General features: G+C 38.2%; 1 long non-coding RNA gene across 1 annotated transcript in view; it reads left to right on the forward strand.

The window, feature by feature from the left end:
- LOC138831951 (uncharacterized) overlaps positions 1-23,134 on the forward strand; it is a 651,402-nt gene that overhangs the window by 424,929 nt on the left and 203,339 nt on the right. Inside the window, exon 7 of the long non-coding RNA XR_011373464.1 lies at positions 6,926-7,001. This is a non-coding gene — a long non-coding RNA (uncharacterized lncRNA). The remainder of the gene's footprint in view (positions 1-6,925; positions 7,002-23,134) is intronic.

The following is a 23,134-nucleotide window of genomic DNA, read 5'->3' on the forward strand; positions in this document are numbered from 1 at the left end:
CCAGAAAACCTAAGTGGTGCTGTGGCTCAAGTGGTAGAGCGCTTACCTTGTGCTGAAGTGTGCAGGGACAGTGCCCAGGCCTAGAGTTCAAGCCCCACGACCAACAAAAATAAATAAATAGATAGATAAATAAATAAATAAATACACATTTTTCTTGCATTAAACAATGCTATATCAGTTCTGGACACTGAAATTGGTGACTTAGTTATGAGCTTTGATATAGCAGGGATTTGATGGTAATGATGGGGAAACTGATGATGCAGGCAAAGGCAAGGTTGGTAGAAAGTTTGCAAGACAGTTAGAAAGCTTTACACATTTTGTCATCTTGCCAATAGCAGATGAAGATATGGTTAAGCTTTCTCTCAAACATTTAGCTTTTAGTATTTTGTTGGTTAATTTTGTGCTAATATAATTAAGCATTATTACTAGCAAGTTTTTTAGAAAGTTTCTGGATGAGATTAGTGCTTAAATCTGTGGATTCCACATAGAAAATTGCTCTTTCCAGTGTGGATGGGGATAACTTAATCCACACATAACTTGGCAGAATAAAAGGAAGAGGAAGGAGGAATTCTCCATTTGTTCTGTCTCATTATATGAACTTACATATCTCATCTCCTTTCTTTGGTCCATTCATCAAGATTTATGCCATTGGTTCCACAGTTCTCAAGCCTTTAGATTCCAGCTGTATTAAGTCCCAGTTTTCCTGACTCTCAATCTTGTAAACAAAAGACTGTGGGATTTCTCAAAATTTGTAATTGTGTTAGCCAGTTCCTCCTAATAAATCACCTTCCTTTCCCCCCCTGGAAATCTGACTGAGTACAGCTGTGTATTATATTGTTGAATCAAATGGTCAGCCAGCTCTGCATCCAGTCACAGTTGAACCAAACGTACCTGCATTGAGACTAGGAAACAGACATCCTGTCTATGGAGAAGGCAGACATCCAGGGCTCACACAACATTGCTTCCCATGGCTGAGGTCTTGCCCTGGTCAGCAAATGCACTCTCTAGCCTTTCCCACTCCAGCGTCTGTGTTCACTGCTGCACTGCTTCTTTAGAAGAGTTAATGCAGCTTCCATAAGGGGCTCATTTCAGAACCTGGCAAGAGCTTAGCCACTGAAAGAAATATGGCTCATTGCATGCCAGGTGATATAAATTAAAGTTAATGTTATATATGATGAAATGTCCTTTTAGATATTATGTGTAATTTTAAGTATTAGAAAGTCCCAGTAGGCTACCTTTTTTTTTTTTATAGAAACTAATCTGCAAGATTTCTCCCACATTCATTCCTTCTTTTCGACAAAGCACCAGGAAAAGGTTATATGAATAATCATATTTTTAGCATAGCAGGTAGACGAAACATATAAAAAGTTATTAATAATATATTGTAAAAATATCTCACAAAACAAGAGGCAAAAGGTTAGAATATATTATATAAAAAAGCTCATAGTGTTTTGGTTTTAAAAAAATTTGAAAAGACAATGAAACTCCCAGAAGGCTTGCTTCTAGAAAAGGGCAGAGAAGGTAATAATTGGATAATATGCATATGGAAAAAATAATTTGATAATATGCATATACAAAATGTAAAAATGTAAAGTGCCTATGCATAGTAACTCAGATTCTAGATGTATAATCCTGGAAAATTATTTAATCTTCCTGCTATAATTTTTTTATCTTCAAAATATGAATTTAATATATTTTATACAAACAATGTACACAAAAGAATCAATAGTTTTTGGCTCAGATTAAAATACTTTTACCTATTTTTAGTAGACTAATAGTTTCAGAAATGTAGTATAAATTTACGTGAGACCATTTGGCAGTTATTGATGCAATGAGAGTAGCCTTTTTAGAAATCAGTATGGAGATATTTTAATAATTGTAAACTTTTTTGCACTTGACACAGTAATTCTAATTAAGATTATTTATCTTAAGAAAGAAAATTCAAAGAGAAAATAATAGCTTCCACACAATTTACATATTCATTCTACTATGAGATTGCATAAAATGTATTTTTCATATAAAGAAATATGGTCATTACAAATCACTATACTTAGCCAATCAAAAATCATGATTATGATGAAGCATTCAAACAATATAAAATGGTCTCTCTAACAAAGATGGTAATTTATGATTTTTCATTATGAGCACTTTTGCTCCACCTACACATGGCTCCAGGATAGAAGATAGCATATTTCTCTAAGGCTAGCAATGGGAAGGAATTTGGGAGAGAAGAAAAGGAAAGGAACTTGCAGCTCTTCCTGGAGATGGGGATGGGATGGGAAGGTGTGGTCGGGTGGGGAGGAGTTGGAGAAGTCAAGGTGCAATCATCATTATCACTGCCTCCCCTCCCAGCTGAAATGCTGCAGAGACAGGGTGTCACAGGATGCAATGATGGGGAAGCCAAAGCAGTGACGTTTTTGTGTCCTGTTCTTTATTTGGAACTTGGAAAAAGAGGAAGAGAATTGTTCATTAAACAGTAAGAAATGCACAACTGTGAGGCAGAGCTACAGAGCCACCACTAACTCCCATGAGCATGGAATGAGTCCAAGAGTGAGTGAGAACATGCATGCTATGGGCTGTGCGAGAACAGAAAGTAGCTGCTGTTCGTGATTTTATCTACTGACTGCCATGAGTGACCAGGAGAAACCTTACTTCTAAGTGTGTCTGCTAGGGTATTTTTATTGAGACTAGCATTTGAATTGGCTGATTCTGTCTCAGCCATGTGCATGGCTCAAGCCTATAATCCTAGCTACTCAGGAGACTAAAATGGTAGGATCATGGCTCAAAGTCAGCCCAAGAAAGAAAGTCCTTGAGACTCTTATCTCCAATTAATCAGCAAAAAGTCAAGTGTGGAGCTATGGCTCTAGTGGTAGAGTGTTAGCCTTGAACAAAAAAAGCTCAGGGACAGCACTTAGGCATTGAGTTTAACCCGAGGACTGGAAACACTCTCTCTCTCTCTCTCTCTCTCTCTCTCTCTCTCTCTCTCTCTCTCTCTCTCTCTCTCTCTCTCTTTCTCTCTCTCTCTCTCTCTCTCTCTCTCACACACACACACACACACACACTCACACACACACACACACACACACACACAGAATTCTCCTTAATGTGGGCACAATGTAGGTGGTCTATATAAGAAATAGGAGGAAGAAGGAATTCACTACTTTTGTTTCTACCACGTGTCTGGTTGAACTGGACTTTGTGTTCTACTGTCCTTGAACTTGGCCTTACACCATCACTTCCTGGTTTTCTGGCCTTCGGGACTTGGTCTTCATTATACCACTGGTTCTTTTGAATCTCTAGCTTGTGGATGTCAGATGATAAGAGTTAGCCTACATCTTTATCCATGTATATATCCTATGGATTCTGTTTTTCTGGAAAGTGACTGACCAAAGAGTCTTTCATAAAGAATTTTCCAAAAGTCCTATGATTTTTATTTGATAATCCAAAATTTGAACACAGATATTAAAGGAAATACAGAAAAATCAAAACAGTTTGATTTAGTTTCTTTGGGATAATGCATTTGTTCTTTTTGTTTTAATTTTTGCAAATAGTAGAACAAACTCATGATCACGCTTTGTTAACATTTTTACATATTGGCAGTTTACAATCTGTGAACAAATTGTATTCTGAAATTATCAGCCAGAGAAGTTTATAAAACAAACATTTTGTAGAAATCATATATTGGATAACTTGTTTCAGTAGTCCGAGTTTTACCTTTCTTATTTTGGGGATAAAGATAATAATGTCAGTGTTAGGGCCATTTTGTGAACTCAGTGATTTGAACATAGTCATGTAATGAAAGCTCTTTGCTGGCCCCTAAAAGCTTGATTTTGATATTCTTCAGAACAACCAAGTTTCTTTTTTTTTTTTTTCCAAGTTTCTTTTTTTAACAATAAAATTCTTGATGACATGATATATAATACATACACATACGTGTGTACTATATATATATATATATATATATATATATCATGCTACATGCCATGTTACACAAATAAAAATGGCAAATCAGCCAATATCTTATGTTACCAGGAGTGGTAACTATTCAGTTGTATCAATCCTAATATTGCTCCTACGGTGAAATGAAATCTGAATTACACTCAGAATTGTGTGTAAATACACTAGGAGGCCCTGTGCTCGCCTATCTTCACTGCCCTAACGCCTGAGCCACGAGCTTCCTTTAGTATTGTTGGACAGCTGCTACTGCTGCTGAGTAGGAAGAAGTGGGGACACTGTGGGAGAGAAGTAGGATTGGATAGATATAATTGAACCATTGTATTCAATTCTCAACAGTTGTTAAGATCTTTAGATTTTTATTATCATTAAGTAATTGTACAGAGGAGTTTCCCTTCAACAAGTCAGTTTATGAATACAGTGCATCTTGATATAGGGTATTTAAACAAGGGAAACTTTCTCTTATGTCCTATTTCCCATTGATCTATCAATGTCTAATGCTCTACAAAATTTAGAATGGATTCTTGTGTGTGATTCAATGTAGAGAGTCTTTCTCTAAGCTTATAGACAGATATTGTCTCTGTACTTAACCTGTGGGAGACTACAGTGTAGTTAGATGATTTTGCTTTTTAACAAAATGGAATAATCAATTAGTACATTATTATTACTACTGATATGCATAATACTTCCCCAAACTGCTGCATTTTAAATAATATAAAAATGTGTCAGACTGAGAAGATAGGGGGAAAATACATTCAGCTATATGGTCAGTAATAAAAACTGAGCAAAATTAAAAGGTATGTGAGAGAAAGAGAAAGAAGAGGAGGAGAAAGAGGAGAAACATGCTGTTAGATGTGATTTGAAAAGAGATAGAGGGTTGATGGAGTGCTAATCAATCATGCTATCTCAACGAGTCCTCCAGCAATGAATTCCGATATTTTTCCCCCTAAGGTCCTTGCTATAATTTCATAAAAGGAGAAAAGTAAATAGCATTTCCATTACATTTTGAAAAAAAATAACAAGAAGAATATTTTCTCACCCCTGACAGCAACTGATCCATAAAGATCTGTTACTTTTGAAAACTCTTAGGTTGACTTCATCAAATGAGGTTTTCTTTTTCTTTTTTCCCCTGACTAGAGACCCAAGTCTGTCTGTGTGTGCTGTTGCTTTTCTCACTGTGATTACACTCCTTCAACCGAACAGCCTATTCATGGGAAACCGTAAGGCATAAAATGAAGAATATCCCACGTTTTATGCTTCTCACCTTCAGTGAATCTATGACACAATAATGAAGACAAGATTAATTCAAAATAACACTAAGAAGCTAGTTTTGTCATTTGAGAGATCAGTGCTCTCTCCCATGTACTGCTCAAAGCCTCCCTTCAGATGGCATTAGTAAATCTTGCACAGCTTGCATTTGGATTGATTACATAATAGTTCGGGGAAGCACAACTATGGAATTACAGCATTAGAGTTTAGCAGGCTTAACACACAAGAGTAATCACCAGCAGGAGTTGATGCGTTGTTCTGTGCACACATCCTGTATGTTGGACAGGAGGAGGAATGATCCCATATCAGGGAGATTAGCACAAAAGGTAATAGGAAATATTTTGGTGACACTCTAGTCAGACTAAGCCCATGGGATAACAGCTTGATGTAATGCAGCAATTTTCCACCTGTAGCACCCAACTCTTACTAAACTGTTCAGCTGACAAGAAAGTTCAATCTTCAGGCTACATCCAGATGCTGTTTGGAAACTTCGGCTTGTGCACTTGCCTTAGGTACATGATAAATGTGAGGCTTCTAGTGGATGAGAAACACAAGAAACTAGAGCAAAGGATATTGAGAGGATGTCTAAAGAATAAAGCACTTAATGTAGCCTTTTTTTGGGGGGTGGGTACTGGTCCTGGGGCTTGAACTCAGGGCCTGGGTACCATCCCTGTGTTGTATTCAGTATAGCACTCCACCACTTGAGTCACAGTTCCACTTCTAGCTTTTGGTGTTTAATTGGAGATAAGAGTTTTGTGGACTTTCCTGACTCAACAGGCTTTGAATCATGATCCACAGATCTCAGCCTCCTGAGTAGCTAGGATTACAGATTTGAGCTATTAGGACTAGGCTAATTTATTCTCTATTATAGCTCTGCATTCAAAAGATTTTAGAAGGCATTGAATCCCAGGCCACTGTATGCTAACACAGTTCCTTGGTTTGTGTTTTGTTTGTGAGATAGGGTCTCACTAATTTTGCCTCTCTGGGCTTGCCTTAAATTCACAATTTTCCTACTTTTACTTTCTAAATCGCTGGGATTACAGATTTGGACCATCTTGCCTAGAAAGGATTAATTTACAGATTTCTTTACTTGTTTGTTTCTCTGTTCTCTGGTGCTGGGGATGAAACCCAGGTCACGGGCATGCTGGGCAAGTACACTACCACTGAGCTGCTTCCTTCATAGTAGTTGTAGGGCCTGAACTCTGGGCTTGGGCACTGTCCCTCAGCTCTTCAGCTCAAGGCAAGCACTGTACTACTTGAGCCACAGTGCCACTTGCGGCTTTTTCTGCTTATGTAGTGCTGAGGAATCAAACCCAGGGCCTCATGCATGCAAGGCAAGCACTCTACCACTGAGCCACCTTCCCAGCCCAAGGTTATTTTTATACTGTAAACATTTTACAGCATTTATACAAAATTATACATTGATAATTTAAGGAGAAAATACTTTCTGAAGATTGTATATGTATTTTAGTTAACAGGGAATAATGAGCGAATTAAAAAAATCATATCAGAACCATAATTTTAGATGTTTTATCTCTAAGAATTGTGCCCATGAGTATCTGGAAAGAACAGGTAGGGATGAGTGTGTGTAACTTAAGAGCATCTGGACGGAGTCTAGGAACCCCTTGGCTATTTAATTTGAATGGCATTAAGCATTTGGTTTTTGGAAGTATTGGTATTGATCTAGCTCTTTTTTCCTTAGCTGTCTTGAGGTCTCTGAGAAGAGTTGCTAAGTCAAGTTCACAGGAGGTAACAGATGAAATAGATGAACATCAAAGGTACCTATAGATCCTTTTCACGTAAAGGGAGGGGATGAATGATGCCAACTGGAGGGCTGAGGGAGAGCAATCATGAAGACTTCTGATATCCTTTATCTTCTTAACTGCTTTTGGGATCCTTTGAGTTCAGACAACTATTTCACTGTCTCAAAGTGATATTTGTTGAGTGGGTCAACAGACATGAAATAAATAACCACAAAGCTGTTCTAGAAGAATTCTCAACATTAGCAATGTCAATTTAAACATTGCAAATAATTTTTCTCAAATAGAGCTTTACTGACTTTGTCTTCCATGTTGCACACATCTTTTTTAGCGACCTAAAAACTGAGAAATGATAAAATGCCCATCAGAAACATGTGTAAGGAATTGCTACTAAGATCGAGCACTAGCAAGGCTGTTCTATTTCTGTGGCATTGAAGAATGGATAGAATTTCCAGAAAGTTCCTGGCATGCTTGTTATGTATGCACTTGGTGCCACACTCAGACCCTGACTTCTCTTAGATGTTAGCAAAGAGCCCAGAGGCCATGGCATAGAAACCTAGGCTCCAGCTCTGCTTCTTCCAGTGTGAAGAGTGGTGAGAAATTCAGTCTGGGGGACAAAACAGTGCGGAGGGTAAAGTTCAAAGAACTCTGGTAAAAGTCAAAATGCATTTCTTACACTACTATCATTTCTATGTCCCTGATTTTGCCCTTGTCCCATAAGATGGAGTATATCCCGTTTGATAATAATTTAAGATGTAGGTGATGATCCTGAAAACTTCACATTAAAAGCTTCTCCAAAGCTCTCTTGTGTCAAGAAAGGGACTCAAATCATGGGAAGATATTTCACTAATAGGAGAAAAGCTAAGACATTCATCCATTGCATCACACATGTTCTCTTGGAATTTCCATGTGAGGGCCAGTTCCGAACAGGCTTGACTGCAGGCCTAATGGTGTGAGCGGCAAATATAAAGAGAATACAAATCTAGAAGGCACAGAGGTGCCAATAGTAAATGCAAGTAGAATGGTTAAAAATGTGCAGGCAAATGAAACTTGGATTTGTTCTGTACATATTTTAGCATCTGTTGCTTGAAGATACATTTAGGAATGAAGATTGAAAACACTCAAAGAGCATCTCCAAGAAGATCCAGATGGGTAGATTAAATTTCAGAATTTGGCAAGAAAGAAATGGTCTAATCATTAATGCTACCAGCTGAGGAAAATTTTAATTTCTTAAGCTGAAACATGAGCAGTATCTGCAGCTCTCGTTTCCCCAGCTGCACTAAAATGGAATATATTGAGCATGGCCTGCTGTCATTGTGCTATGACATCAATTCCCCAGGTAATCAGTCTCATGGAACTTCACCAAGACAGCATATTTCCCTACCTCTGGACCTCTAGAGATACTTTAAATGCTTCTGGGTAGGTGCTTTTTTTTTTAACCAACATTCATATTGATGAGTGTTATTAAAGGAACCCAACTTCCATTTATGTGGGGTTTAGCAAAACACTGTAATTTCTTCTTACAACTTTAAACTCTTGTTCTTGTAGCAATCAGGCAAGGTGATAGGCTGGATTTGCTGGCCTCTATCTGTGACATGGTATCATAAGATGTTAAAGTAGAACTATATCTGCTTTTTTTTTTTTTTTTAGTGTTAATGAAATACCAAAAGAGGTATCAGGCACACTCTCCAGATGGAGAATTGATAAATAAAGAATTTGTTCTATGATCCTCAGATTACTCAAACAGAACAAAGATATAAAAATAAGTTCTGTGGGGAAGAGAAAATAAATTAGGATGTTCTTTTCTAGTAAGAATCTGTTCTTGTTCCTGACCCATAAACCCCAGATTGGGCTCCTATGAGTATATCTCACACTGTTTTGACTTTGCTTCTGATGGCAAAGAAGGTAAGTTCCCTAATCACCTAGAATCTATGAAAATAAGGAGTTAGGAGTCATTGTTCATGGACCAAAAGTGGGTGTATAGAAAATAGAAATGGATAGAGCTACCTGGATACTGATTGGAGAGATGGAGGACTTTCAACAGCAGAAATCTGGAAATGAATGCTAGGTCCTCCAGGGTTAAGGGAGTAGTCACAAATTGGCTCCCAGCATCTGCCTGGGCAAAGGAACTTTGTCAGAACTGCTGAACAGGGGATTTCCAAGAGCCTGTATGGGGGTCACAGGTGTCCCTGTTACACCTGTTAGGGACTGTTGCACAGCTCTCTGTGAAATGGTATCAAGGACTTCTCATTTTTCACTTCTTTATACACTGCTCCCAGTAATTAGAAATAGACAAGCAAGTGGGATGAGTTTGAGTGGCTAGGTGCTCACACAGTCAGAAGGCATCAGAGTCAGGAGGAAGGGAATGCTTTATATCTCCCAGCCTTCAGCAGGGGCTAATTGGAAAGCAATGGTTGTTGCCCTTAACTTCATTTTTAATATATTCTTTGCTTTTTAAAAGGAAGCTGCTCATTCTGATTTCCCAATTATGTGCCTGCAGTGGCCTTTAGGATTATCTGCTGCCACAGGTCACCCACCTGGGCGGTACTTTCTGGGGATAGGGAGGCAAAGTAAAGGCGCGCACTTTGACTGTATTAGGAGTTGGATCACATTGTTCAGGATGTGTTACTGCTCTGCCTTTGGGATCTTGTGTCAGGACCCGTTGGATGGCTCCGTTCCAAGAGGGCCAACTGAATCAGGGTCACATGCATCAGGAAAATATCAGGAACACCAATCTCATCTGTTCAAAAATTTGAGCATTCGTTCATCAGCTTTATTCCCATTGATTTGGATGCAATGGTATTTGCGTCGATTTTGATTTTTGATATTCATTTGGGGTGAATAATCTGTAGTAGCCTCCTACCAGTGCTGGCCCAGTTGGGAGCAGTTCATTTTTTCTGAGAGAAGAAAACACTTTCTACTCTTTGATGTTGCTGTCTTTTCTTTTCCTGCCCCTCACATTATCATTTTTTCTGCCAGATTACTTTATGTCGTTCTTGGTTCTTAAGACCTTGACTTTCCAATTCCCCCACCCATGTCTTTCTCTGGGTATCTGCTACTGGGTATCAGTACAGAACTGCTACTGGGGGTGCTCTCATAATAATAAATGTGGCCAAAGAAAACAAGAGAATTTTTTCTAATAACAGAAATGTTTTATTTTGATATTCCAAATTGAAGGTTAGTAAAGTTTTTCTGAAAAGGACCACATAGGAAATAATGAAGGCTTTGTAGTCCTCACAGTTTATATTACAACTGCTAAACACCACTGGCCTGTTTCAATAAAACTTTACTTACCAAACAAATGCAGGTTAGATTCAGCTCGCATTGGAGTTGGCAAACCTCTGATCCAAGCTGTGCTGCTTTGTTATCATGCCTGCCCACCTCCTTATATACAATTTAAAAAGAATTAGGAATGGTTGGGGAAATAACTATAGTGCTCTTTATATTACTGAGGTAATTGTTACCATGTAGACATTGAGTTGTGCTGGTTTTAAGAATGAATAGTTTACTAATGTGCAAATACCCAAATGATAAATTCATTCTTTTTAGAGTAGCTACCATGTATTGACTACATACATAGGTTATATAAATTAATCTTTAAAATAAGTGAAGTTATTGGTATTCCCATTTTAAAGGAAATATAATAGGGACTAGGAGATGAGCAATTTGCCTAAGGTAGCATCTAGGTCCCCAGCAGCTGTAAAATATGATAAATAAGTCTTGTGGATTCTAAAGCCCTGGTGAATGCCCCTTGACCTCACCCTTTCCCCTAGAGTCCTCCTGCTGGAACACACACACAGGACATCTTCATTAGAGGATAATTTTAGACTAGACTGGGAGAAGAAAACAAGGAAGTCATGGCCTTAAACACTGACAAGCCACCCAGAAATGGCATCAGCAAGCAGAGGGTGCTTATTTGGATGACCTTGTATTAAAAGGTGACAGAGGCTGGGTTTTGATTCCATGTGGTTTAGAGAGCTCCAGTTGGGGTACAGAAATTTCTTCTGTTGAAGTCAGTGTCTTGTTTCATACTTAGCAGTGAAGGTGAGTGACCCAGAGTGCTGACTGTAGAATGCCCTGAAGTGAGTCCTTCCTGCTTTTTCTGATTACCTTAACTATTTTGGTGAGAGATGACCCAAATGTGCTTCATGGATTTAGGTCTGTGCAAGCAACTGTGGAGAGACAAAAGCTAATGGAAGCCTAAGCAATACATACTCAATCTGCGCAAAACAACACACACAGATGATTTTTGCTTATGTATACACACATACATGCTCATGCTCAAACATACATATCTATGTATGTGAATGCAGTGAGCTATTTAGTAAATATTCTGCTTTTCTTTACATATATATTTTATTGTAAAGATACTGTACAGAGGGGTTACAGTTACATGAGTACATTTCCTATCAAGCATTGTTAACCCCTCCTCTGTTTTTCCCCTACCAGCCCTTCCCTCTCCACCTCCCCAACTCCTCCCACCACCCCGAAGTTGTAAATTTCATTTTCAACCTAGTATCTTGTACATCTCATTGTTACAATGGGTCAACCTGTATCCTTGTTTCAGCATTTTGATATTTCCCTTCCCCTCCCCAAATCAGAAAAATGTTTATTCAAGATGCAGGGCACCAGAATCAAACACAGTGAAAACAGAGGTTATACCATGGGGGAAGAACATACAAAAGAAACAAAAAAAATCACATTAAAAACAACAGCAACAAAAATAAAACCTCTGTGTCCCTATCTTGGTGTGCTTTTCTTAAAAAGAGACTCATCCTTCTGGACTTACCATTGCGAGATTTTTGCTTTTCAAAATATTAGATATGTTCATCTTTGAGCTCCTTTTGATTTTAAAATGGCTACATGAATTAGTGAATTATTGACTAGTAGGTAACATACAAAGGTAAGTTTCAGAGTTGGTTCAACACTGACCATCTTTGCTGTGTTGGCTAGCTAGCAGGTAGAAGATAGGGAATAAAGCATTTGGCCCTGTCCTTGGAGAGTATCCTAAATCAGGTATTGTTTCCAATTTTCTTAAAATAAAATTGCCTCTTTTATGTCAAGTAGAAAAAGAAAAAGGTCTCACTGTTTAACAGCTTGCTATGGTATTAAAGTGGTACCTATGTGTCTATTTGCAAAATACCTGGAGGCTCAAGAAAATGAATTTGTGAGAGTAATTAGGATAAAATTTCTGAGGAATAAAATGTTGGGCCAAATATAAGTTCATAAATAAAATGACAAGCCAGAGAAATGAATATTAAAGAGCACTGGAAAGGCAAGAGGGTGACCTTTCGTCTTTCTATCTAGTTGGCTATGTGGTGCACTATCTGAGCGTTTAAAGCTCTCTTGTGACTGGAAAGGTCCAGAACAGATGAATCACCATTGTCTTACAATAGGTATCTTTCAACACTCAGTTGGGCTACTTCATTAAACACAAAGCCAAATACCATCTCAAAATTAGTTTAGCATTTCCCCTGCTATTTCGTGAGCATACTTGATTCATGTTATGTGATCCCTCAAAAGTTCTCTATTGGGCTGGGAAGGTGGCTCAGTGGTAGAGCGCGTGCCTTGCATGCATGAGGCCCTGGGTTCAATTCCCCAGCACCACATAAGCAAAAAGGAAAAAAGCCGGAAATGGCGCTGTGGCTCAAGTGGTAGAGCACTACCCTTGAGCTGAAGAGCTGAGGGACAACGCCCAGACCCAGAGTTCAGGCCCACGACCGGACCCAAAAAAAAAAAAAAAAAGTTCTCTATTATTTTAGTTTTTATTTTGTGTTTAAACACATTATTTTGATGCCTTCTTTCATCGCTGGTCTCTAATGCTGTACTCATTGTCCCTTAAAAATAATCTCTCAACAACAAGCAAAAATGTTTACTTGAAAAAATTAAAGATGTGAAAGAAATGTTTCAGTATTATGCAAAATTATATCCACCATTCCTTGGCTTCAGGTATTTACCTTTCCTCCTGTCTTTCGTCAAGAATTGAAATGAACAGATAGAAAACATGAGGGAGTTGATGAAATCCAATTGCAGATGTGCTTTTTTTTAACTATGAGGAAGGAAGAGTTTGTGGATTAGTAAGAACTGGTCACTTCATTTTAGCTTCTGTTTTGTACAGTCCTGGGAGGATGTTTATAATAGCCTAACAGAGTATTCTTCAAATTTTCTACTTATCTCTAAAGAGTAATGGGAGAATCCATCAGTCTCTGCCTTTCTAATGTACCAGCTCTTCATGTCCCAAGCACCTTACATCTTTCAGTAAATTCTGTGATAGCTTTGTGATAGGATTCTCTCAAGTTTTTGCACAACTAGCAATGTCATTTAGTGTGAACGTGTTCCTTAGACCAGTGAATCAAGAAACTTGATAGTGATCATCGTCAAATAGAGACCGATTTATTTATCAGCCGTGTTAAGCTACAGGAAAATCCTGAGCCAATGGGAAATAAAAAAGGCGAATTGTAGGGAGAAGTAGACATTTCTACAGGGAGTGACCACTGAAACATAAGAGTGGGAAACTATAGGAAAAGATCCTCCAATTGGAGCAAACAAATTGATGATTTGAAAAAAGTGTAGGCAAGTCTGTGTGAACACATATTCTAATTTCTGTATATTCGATTAACATTTTCAAAATGTTGTTAGGTGGTTTCTTTCTGTTAGGTTTAAGTTGAACAGGTTTATATGTAGCCAGAGGATAGACAGGTCTCACACCTAGGAGAACTCCCTCACCTCTGGGCTTAATGGCTTCTTTTTCCGAAGTGACAGTATAGGGAATGTGGCATTTTTCCTTTTGGTCATAGTTGCATAGGCCTTTGCATTACTATGCTCACTGCTTAGTCTGAAAACTCACCACTTTCTCTTTGGAGCTGGGACCTAGAACTGGATATGGATCTGGCCTGGAGCTCAGGAAGTGGCGAGGACGAGGGTGGAAAGGTCAACTGATTCTAACATGAGGTCATTAAGCATTTTAGTTTTTGATTTGTATTCATTTTATTATTTTGTCTACCAAAAGGATAAATTGGAATATAGGTTTATCCTAGGACAAAGGCCCTTGACAGATAAACTTGCTATAAGCCCAAACCAACCTAAACCTATGGCAAGAGGTGAAACAGTGCTATGACCTTCATCTTCCCTCCTTTCTTATCTCTGGGGCTACCCCCATCCATAATCCTCTTTTTAAATCCCAGGGAACAGATTTATTGGCAATAATATGTGACCATCAATGTTGTAGGTGCAGGGATAGAGATTTTTAATCCAACATAAAAAATAAAATAAAAATCCTGGAGACCTAGCAGTGTGTCTGGATACTTGTAACCACCACTGTGCATAGGTTTCTCTGTTTTTTGTTGGTCATGGCACTTGAACTCAGGGCTTGGGCGCTGTCCCTGAGCTCTTTTGCTCAAAGCTAGAGCTCTACAGCACCACTTTCGGTTTTCTGGTGGTTAATTGGAGATAAGAGTCTCGTGGATTTCCTCTGATTTCAGCCTCCTAAGTAGTTAGGATTACAGGCAGGAGTCACCTGTGTCCAGCTGCATAGGTTTCTTAAGCACTGAATTTGTTGAAAGAATAGCCCATGACCACGTCTGTATTTGTTGACCTTGACATGTTTATTTCTTACTTCAACCACTGCTCCAGTTTAACCATAGTAAGCAAATTCATCAATGATAACCAGATGGGGATGGGCAGCCTCTGCCCACATTCATTCTCTGGTGCATTTACATTTATATCCTTCCTTCTTGATTATCTGGGTTCTCCTTCCATTGTCTTTCTTACCACTGGTTATTTTCTTATATTTAACTATCTGCCCCTCAGGTGTTCATAGATCTAATGGTTTTATCATTCTCTTTCTTTGACTTGCAAAAATTTCCTAGAAGATCTTATGCACTCAAAGTCCATAAGGATGATGATTAGTATATCACTAAAATGTTATTGTAATAACAAATTATTGACATAGAATGTCTATAATTATTGTTTAGCACTTAATTTAACATGACATATGCTAATTACTGTTATACACACACATACATATATACTATCTATAGTAATTTAGTTATTTTAAAACTTGAGCATGTGATAACATTCTCTTCGTATTGAAGATGAGGAAACTCAAGAGAGACGGAGTAATTTTTTTCAATCAACACAGTCCATGGTTGGTAGAACTGTGTCTAAAATCATCTGCTTCCATTTGCAGAACTCACTCATCAGACATCCTGTGACTCATTGTGTTTTCCATCTTAAGATCCACTACAGTGTTGTTGGTTGCCCAGTGCTGATACATTCAATAAACAAATGCCCAAGTGCCATCATGCACTGTTCAAAAGGCAAGCTGTCTTTTCCTTCACTAGTGTAACTGGCAGATTCTCCTACCTACCCTAGCTAATGCTCCTTAGTCATGGCTGCACTAGAACTTTCCTGGGATCCAGGGCCAGGCTTTTACTCCCGTCTTACTGCTTATTACATACAGATGTGGGATTAGGGACATCCTATTCTTCTAAAATGCCATGGTTGATTTTGACATACAGATGAGTAGAGAACCTTTGCGTGCTCTCTTATCCTGGCATTGTCTGATCCTTTGAGTTACTCTGAAACTTCTTTTTAACACCTTCTCATAGTCAGCCAGTCCCTCAGATGCCATTTCTCAAGTGTCTTGTGAAGACAGCACCTTCTCTTTATTCTTGCGTTGACACTACTATATTTCATGTCCTTATCAATTTTCTAGATACTGAAATAACCTTTTAACACAACTTTCTGCCTCTCTGTTCAAATAGGTCTCTACTCCCACTGGAATGATATTTTGAGAACTCAAATTTAATGATGGCATTACCCAAGCTCAGAACCTTCCATGGTACTTGTTACCCATGGGATAAATTGCAAATGCTGCAGCTAGGCTCAGACAGCTTCAGCAAGGTATTTATGTAGGCATCTCTATTACGTTTGCATGACCTGCCTCATCTCCTAACCTAGACCTTACTCTACCTCCACATAGTGTTCACTTATTCATAAGTATAAAAAGGAATAGCATTAAAATGCAAGCACATGAACTTAGCTGTCGCTGCTTTTTGCATGTGCAGTGAGATGAGCTAGTATATGATCAGCAGCAGAAGTGTGTGTCTACTTCTGCGAACATATTGAGCACATAGCTTGTTTGTTTGTTTTGTCATTACCCAGGCTCAAATCTAGGCTCATGCTCTCACTCAGTTTGTTTACTAGTAGTTGGTGTTCTACCACTCCAGTCATGTCTCCAGTCTGGCATTTTGGCATTTTGTGGTTAATTGAGGATAGAATCTCTTGTACTTTTTTTCCTTTTTTTTTCAATTGTGAAAATACCTTACAGAGGGGTTACAATTACATGAGCAAGGTAATGGGTACAATTTTTATCAAGCATTGTTGTCTCCTCCTTTGTTTCCTCTTCCAGTCCCTTCCCATCTCCTCCCCCCCCAAAGTTGTAAAGTTCGTTTTTTGACATAACAATTTGTACATCTCACTGTTGCAATGGGTCCCCTATTTAAACAATTTGTTTTTTCCCTTCCCCTCCACAAATTATATACTCTTGAACTTTTCTACCTGGACTTATTTTAAACCATGATCTTCCAGATCTTAGCCTCATAAATAGCTAAGGTTATAGGCATGAGCCATTAGTGCTTGGCTTGAACACATAACTTTCAAAGAGAAAGATTTTTCTTCACAGTCTGAGAATAGTATATTTTCGCCACTGCCCCCTGTTTCCCTGCTTTCTGGAGATCAAAATGAGAAATCAAAATAGTATTAAGGTATGTACTTTGATAATTTGTATGCATGTACCTTGTGCAATGATTACTACAAACAATTATATACATGCATCACTTTATGTAATCAGCCATCTATGTGTGGGCCTGACTGTGTTTGTGTATCTAACAGGCCATTAAAGATACATGGTTGTAGCAAAATTGAAGTGCTCAGTTGAGCATTATTATGTGGAACCACAATGTTATACATTTTAGATCTCCAGAACTTGGTCAAATTGTAGCTGAGATTTTTTTTTGTTATCATATTTTTATTATCTGTAAGTAGTTGTACAAAGGGGTGTCCATTCAACATTTTGATTTATGAGTACAGTGCATCTTGATCACTATCATCCCTTTTGTCATTCTCCCTCATCCCTCTCATCCCTACCCATGCCCTCAATTTTCCTAGTCTGAATAGCAAACTTGAATCTGTACATTCAAGCTCCAGTTTGGAAACCAAATGAAGTTTCTAAGAATCCTAATTTGTTCATGATTTGCTTAAGTACTAATATACGTTTGTCAATTAGAGATCAAGTGTTTCAAATAAATTTATTGTGCTATTTATTTTTCTATTATTTGAATATATATGTATATATGTATATATATGCATATATATGTATATATATGTATGTATATATATGTATGTATATATATGTATATATATACATTCAAATAATAGAAAAGTAAATAGAAAAAAATATATATTGTCTTGCCGTTCCTGGGGCTTGAACTCAGAGCCTGAGTGCTGTCCAGGAGCCTTTTTATGCTCAAGGCTAGCTCTCTATCTCTTGAGAAACAGAGCCACTTCTGGCTCTTTCTGAGTAGTTTATTGGAGATAAGAGTCTCATGGACTTTCCTGCCTGGGCTGGCTTTGCATCATGATCCTGAGCCTCTTGATTAGCTAAGATTGCAGGCCTGAGCCACAGGCCCCCCAGGTGGATATATGTTTTATGTGTGCCAGTTGTGACTCTAAATGGCTTGAAATGATAGAAAAAGCGGGAAATACCTGCTGGCCTAGAAGGTGCTACTTAACCCTTTTCCCAGTGTCTCTGGTGTCAGCCATTGGACTGTTTGTGTAAATTAGGCCAAATGTAACATTCAGATATCTGTCATTGTTGCTAGCTCACACTCATCCATTTCTATGCACTAAATCTTAAAACCTCACAGCTGTGCAGTGAGGTAGGGACTATCATGATCCCATTCTACAGATGAGGAAACTGAAGGATTAATAGATAATAACTTGCTGCAGGACTGGGGAATACAGTTAAATGATCACCTAGCATTTGAAACAGGGACTTGGATTTCAGAGCTCAGATGCTATTGGCAGTGGTGTTTCTGATATCATCGAAGCTCTCGGCAATTTGCCTACTGAAACTTGATCTTATCTTCCACTTACCAGATAGTCTCCCTTTGGTCTCTGTGTGATTCCTTTTTTTTTTTTAATTTAATTTTATTTTATTTGTGAACGTACTATACAGAGGGGTTACAATTACATGGGCAGGATAATGCGTACATTTCTTACCAAGCATTGCAGCCTCCTCCTTTGGTTTACCGTTCACATCCCTTCCCAGCCTCCCCACTCCCCCACAATCTCAATCCTTCTCCTTCTCCCCCCTTCCGCCCTCCCCCCGGCACCGACGTTGTAAAGCTCGTTTTGGACATGACAACTTGTACTTCTCATTGTTGCAACAGGTCCACCTGTATCCTTAAACAACTGGTTTTTCCCCATCTCCTCCACAAGTTATACTGACATCAAATATAGTGAAAGTAGGGGTTATACTGTGGAGGAGGGACATACAAAGCAACAAAGAGATAATCTTATAAATGCATTAGAAACACATGTATGAAAGAAAAAAACATTAAAATACATATCTAAGGGTTCATTTTCCTGACATCACATTATCTGACCTTTTCCGCTTGACTCATACATATACTAGATATTGCAAATAAGGGAAACCATGGGACCTATGTTTCTTTGGGCCTGGCTTACTTCACTTAATATAATTTTTTCCAAGTTTTTCCATTTCCTAACAAATGGGGCAATGTCATTCTTTCTGATGGAGGCATAGAATTCCATTGTGTATATATACCACATTTTCTTGATCCATTCATCTACTGAGGGGCATCTGGGTTGGTACCTTATCTTAGCTATGGTAAATAATGCTGCAATAAACATTGTTGTGCTGGTAGCTTTAGTGTGGTCTTGTTTGTAAACATTTGGGTAAATGCCCAAAAGTGGGATTGCTGGGTCATAGGGGAGTTCTATGTGAAGTCTTTTGAGGAATCTCCATACTGTAGCTGAGATTTTTGTTTTACCTGCTAGCCTGCATTTCATGGTTCCCCAACGCAGTGACTATTGTGTTATCTGCTGCTACAAGTTCAACATTTTTAGATTCTACATCTAAGTGAGACCTTATAATATCTGTTTCTATGTCTGACTTATATTAATAAGCAAAATGTCCTCAAATTTCATATCCATAATGTCTCAGATGTCAAAAATCCCTCCTTATTTAGGCTGAATACTATTCCATTGAATAGATATACCACATCTTTCTCTACTTATGTGTTCTAGCAATCCTGCTCATGGGTGTATTGCAGAAGGAACTGAAATCTTTTTCTGAAAAACATGTTTGGTTGTATGATGGGTGGTGGCTCACGGCTATAATGCTAGCTACTCAAGAGGCTGAGCTCTGAGTGTCGCAGTATGAAGCTAGTCTAATCAGGAAAATCCATGAGATGCTTATCTCCAATGAACTTCCATGAAGCCGGAAGTAGAGCTATGGTTCAAGTGTGTGGGATTAGTAACATCCATATTGTTCTAAAATCATGGCTGATTTTGACATACCAGTGAATTAGAGAATCTTTTCATATCTCTGATCCTGGCATTGTCTGATCCCTTTAAGAGTGCTAGCCTTGAGCAAAAAAAGCACAGGGACAGTACCCAGGCCCTGAGTTGAAGACTCAGGACTAGCACAGGTAATAGACAAAAATAAAGCCTATGTTCATTGCAGCATCGTTTACAATAGCCAAATTATTATGTCCGTCTTAGGATAGTAGATTCTTGATGTTTAAAGTGTTGGGCACAGACTTTGCACAGACAAAGCGGTGAGAATGGTCAACCCTATCATGGCCACAGGGAGGATAGGACTGGCAGCAAGCTCCACAGTAATTAATAGCTTTTCTAAGACTAAAATAAAAGAAACACTGCATTTTGAGTGTTTAAAAACTATTTGCTATTTGTTTGTTAATCTATCTGTTTCCTGAAGACAGAGCTTGTATTCATTCTGGGCTGGTCTTTGTTGTTCTTGTTGTAGTTGTTGTTGTTGTTGGTTGTGGGGCTTGAATTCTAGGCCTGGGCACTGTCCCTGAGCTTTTCAGCTCAAGGCTAGTGTTCTGTCACTTAAGCCACAGCATCACTTCTGGTTTTCTAGTAGTTTATTGGAGGTAGGAGTCTCATGGACTTTCTTGCCCAAGCTGGCTTTGAACCACAATTCTCAAATCTCAGCCTCCTGAGTAGCTAGGATTATAGGCATGAGCCACCAGCGCCCGGCTTGGGCTGAGCTTTCATCCATAAACAGTGTTCAGCACATGGTAGACATTCAGAAAAGAGTTGTGATTTCTTGTCTCACTTTAATTTACAGAAAATATCAGCAAAGAAGCAATTGTGTCCCCTACTCGCTTCTAATAATGCCATCATCTGTAGCAGATCCTCAGTGCATCTCTGAAATTCTGACTGAGTGTCTCGTACAAAACTGTCCTTCCCCAACTGTGGAAGAAGATGATGAATGCAAAAAAGATTTTCATTGATTTTTTTTAGACTGTTCAGTGAATATATATTTTATATCATTTACAATGAGTTCCAAATTTGTGGAATCCCATAATTATGCTGTAAGCCTGTGAATATCGACCCATGGGTTCTAGAATTTTCTCTCCAGTAATGACGTCAATCTCCATAATTCAAAAGAAGATTTATGTCCAGGACACTTGCATTCAGTTGTTAAGTCTTCTATAAATGAGGGGCACAGCTCCTTCTAATGCTGACTGAAGCAACTGGGTTTTATCCTGATACGCACGATCTTATTACCTTTCTCATTATCTTCTGCTTCCCGTACTCAGGAAATTATTAATAAGCACAAAATGATCCAGTCCTTTTAAAAATCCAGCCGCTGTATGCATTCCATGACCTCTTGCTATAGAGAATTCCATATTTCCAGCTAATGAAGTATTACCTATTATTAGGTTCAGATTTACTGCCTACCTAATTTTACTGCATGTTTCTCTTTCTGCAATCACATTGTAGAAAAGGATAAAAGGGAAAAGCACATTCACTTTCATAATGCCCTTTATTCTTTGGAATCCCCACAATAGGTTCCTTCCTTTTCTAATTTTCATGTTTAAAAATTGGTTGGTTTGCATTTTGAATAGGGACAAATATTATTGTATTTTTAAAAAGTAGAACTGTAATAACAAAAGTTCTTTTTGGTTATGTGCATCTGGAAAAATATTCAGAAAACAACTGTTATGTATTAATTCTGATTTATTTCTGGGAGGCTTAAATCAATGTTGTAGCAGGGCAGTATGCCTCTTTGCTGGTTTTCACTTCTGTCTTGGGCATCTCTTCCGTCTTCTGGAAGGTTGTCAAATACCATTAGGAATCTTTCAGTGCTGTTTCATTGTTCATTCCAAGCCTTTTATTTCCCTAGTAAAATTGTAGCTGCCTATAAAATGCCTGTGATGTTTGCGAACCACCCTGATGGAGAGAAGATCTATGGCTTTGAATAGTAAGACATGTCCAAAGAAACCTTACCATTGAATTACAATCTAAGTTCTTTGTCACAGTGAAACCAGTAGAATGAAGACTAGATGTTATTTTCCCAACATATAGGGTGGAAAATATTGCATGCAGTTTCTTGGTAGAATAATAGTGTCTGGCATTTAAAAAATAATTTTATAAGAAGAGTCCAGTTGTATTTTACACCATTGAATTCTCTGGAAAAGGCACTGAGAGTTTGGAGCAACTAGATTATCATCTCTGTCTCTCTGATGTAATAATGAATCCCAGTTCTTCATCCTTGCAAAGTACTCATCTGTCTAGAGAAGACGTTGCTGTGAACTCCAGTGTGGCTGGAATCATATTCAACCTGAACAGTTCATTTTGTTCAAGTCACAACTCACAAGTCACCTCTTACCTATCAAGTTCTGAAATTGTAACTCAGGTAGTATTGACCACTTTCAATGTGTCCTCTAAGGAGGGGCTAGTGCACTGCTCATAGAGGGTCACAGAAGTGAGAAGAAATTCCTGAATCAGATGAATGAGAAACTTCAATGGTAGCTTTTAGACACTTTGGCGTGCATGCGCATGCATACAACACACACAATTCTTTGAGCAGACCTAATTATATAATTATCTCCTGAATAACGTATCCAACTTGATCTAAGGGTTTACTACTTTGGTGACATCTAATTTCTAGTCCTAGTTATATTATTGTCATGACATTTTAAAATGTTTGGATGAGTATTACCATTTTATGTTACTCATTATTTAAAATAAAATATTGGAGCAAAATTAATCTAACATTTAAATGATTACTCCAGATGCTATAAAGACAGGGAGAGCAAAATTGCCAAAACTAAACTTCTCCCTGTCAGGAACGCATAGGTAATCTCTCATTAGCTTTCAGACATAGAAAAAGCAAGCCACCCCAGGAAACAGCAAAGGACATCAGTGCATAAGTGATTTTGCTGAAAAACAAAGATGTTGAAATAGGCCACATTTTGCTGTATGGCACAAAGCAGAATAAGTAGTTTTCTCCAAAGTATTTTATAGGCTTCCTGAAGACAGAAGACATTGTTTAAAAATCTTCCTAGAAATTGTTATATATAGCTATTAAACAGCTAAGATGTTGCTAAGGTGAACAAGGAACTACTTTTTTAGTGAACTTGACTTTCATTACTTTAAATCAAAATAGCTTTCTGTGGTAAGGCCATTAAGATTCTGTTTCTCAAAGTGGAAAATCCAGGTCAGATATAGGAAACATTTTACAGACTGCTTTCTTTCTTGGCTTTATAAACAATATAGGAGAGAATTTTTAATAGTCATTAGTTAAATGGTGTTAAGAACTAAGAGGAGGAGGGAGAGAGGTTAGAGAAGAGTAATATTGCCTGGCAATGATGTTCATGCCTATAATCCTGGTCTACTATGGAGGCTGAGATCTGAGGAACATGGTTTGAAGCCAGCCTGTGGAAGGAAAGTCCACATACTCTGATCCCCAATTAACTATCCAAAAGAGGATGTGGAGGTATGACTCAAGTGGCTTTGAGTGAAAACAAGAGATAGTGCCCAGAACCAGAGTTCAAGCTCTAGGACCTGTAGAAAAGCAAAAAGAAAAG

Source organism: Dipodomys merriami, unplaced genomic scaffold, assembly GCF_024711535.1.
Source record: "Dipodomys merriami isolate MVZ:Mamm:240054 unplaced genomic scaffold, mDipMer1.0.p SCAF_2, whole genome shotgun sequence".
Lineage (NCBI taxonomy): Eukaryota > Metazoa > Chordata > Mammalia > Rodentia > Heteromyidae > Dipodomys > Dipodomys merriami.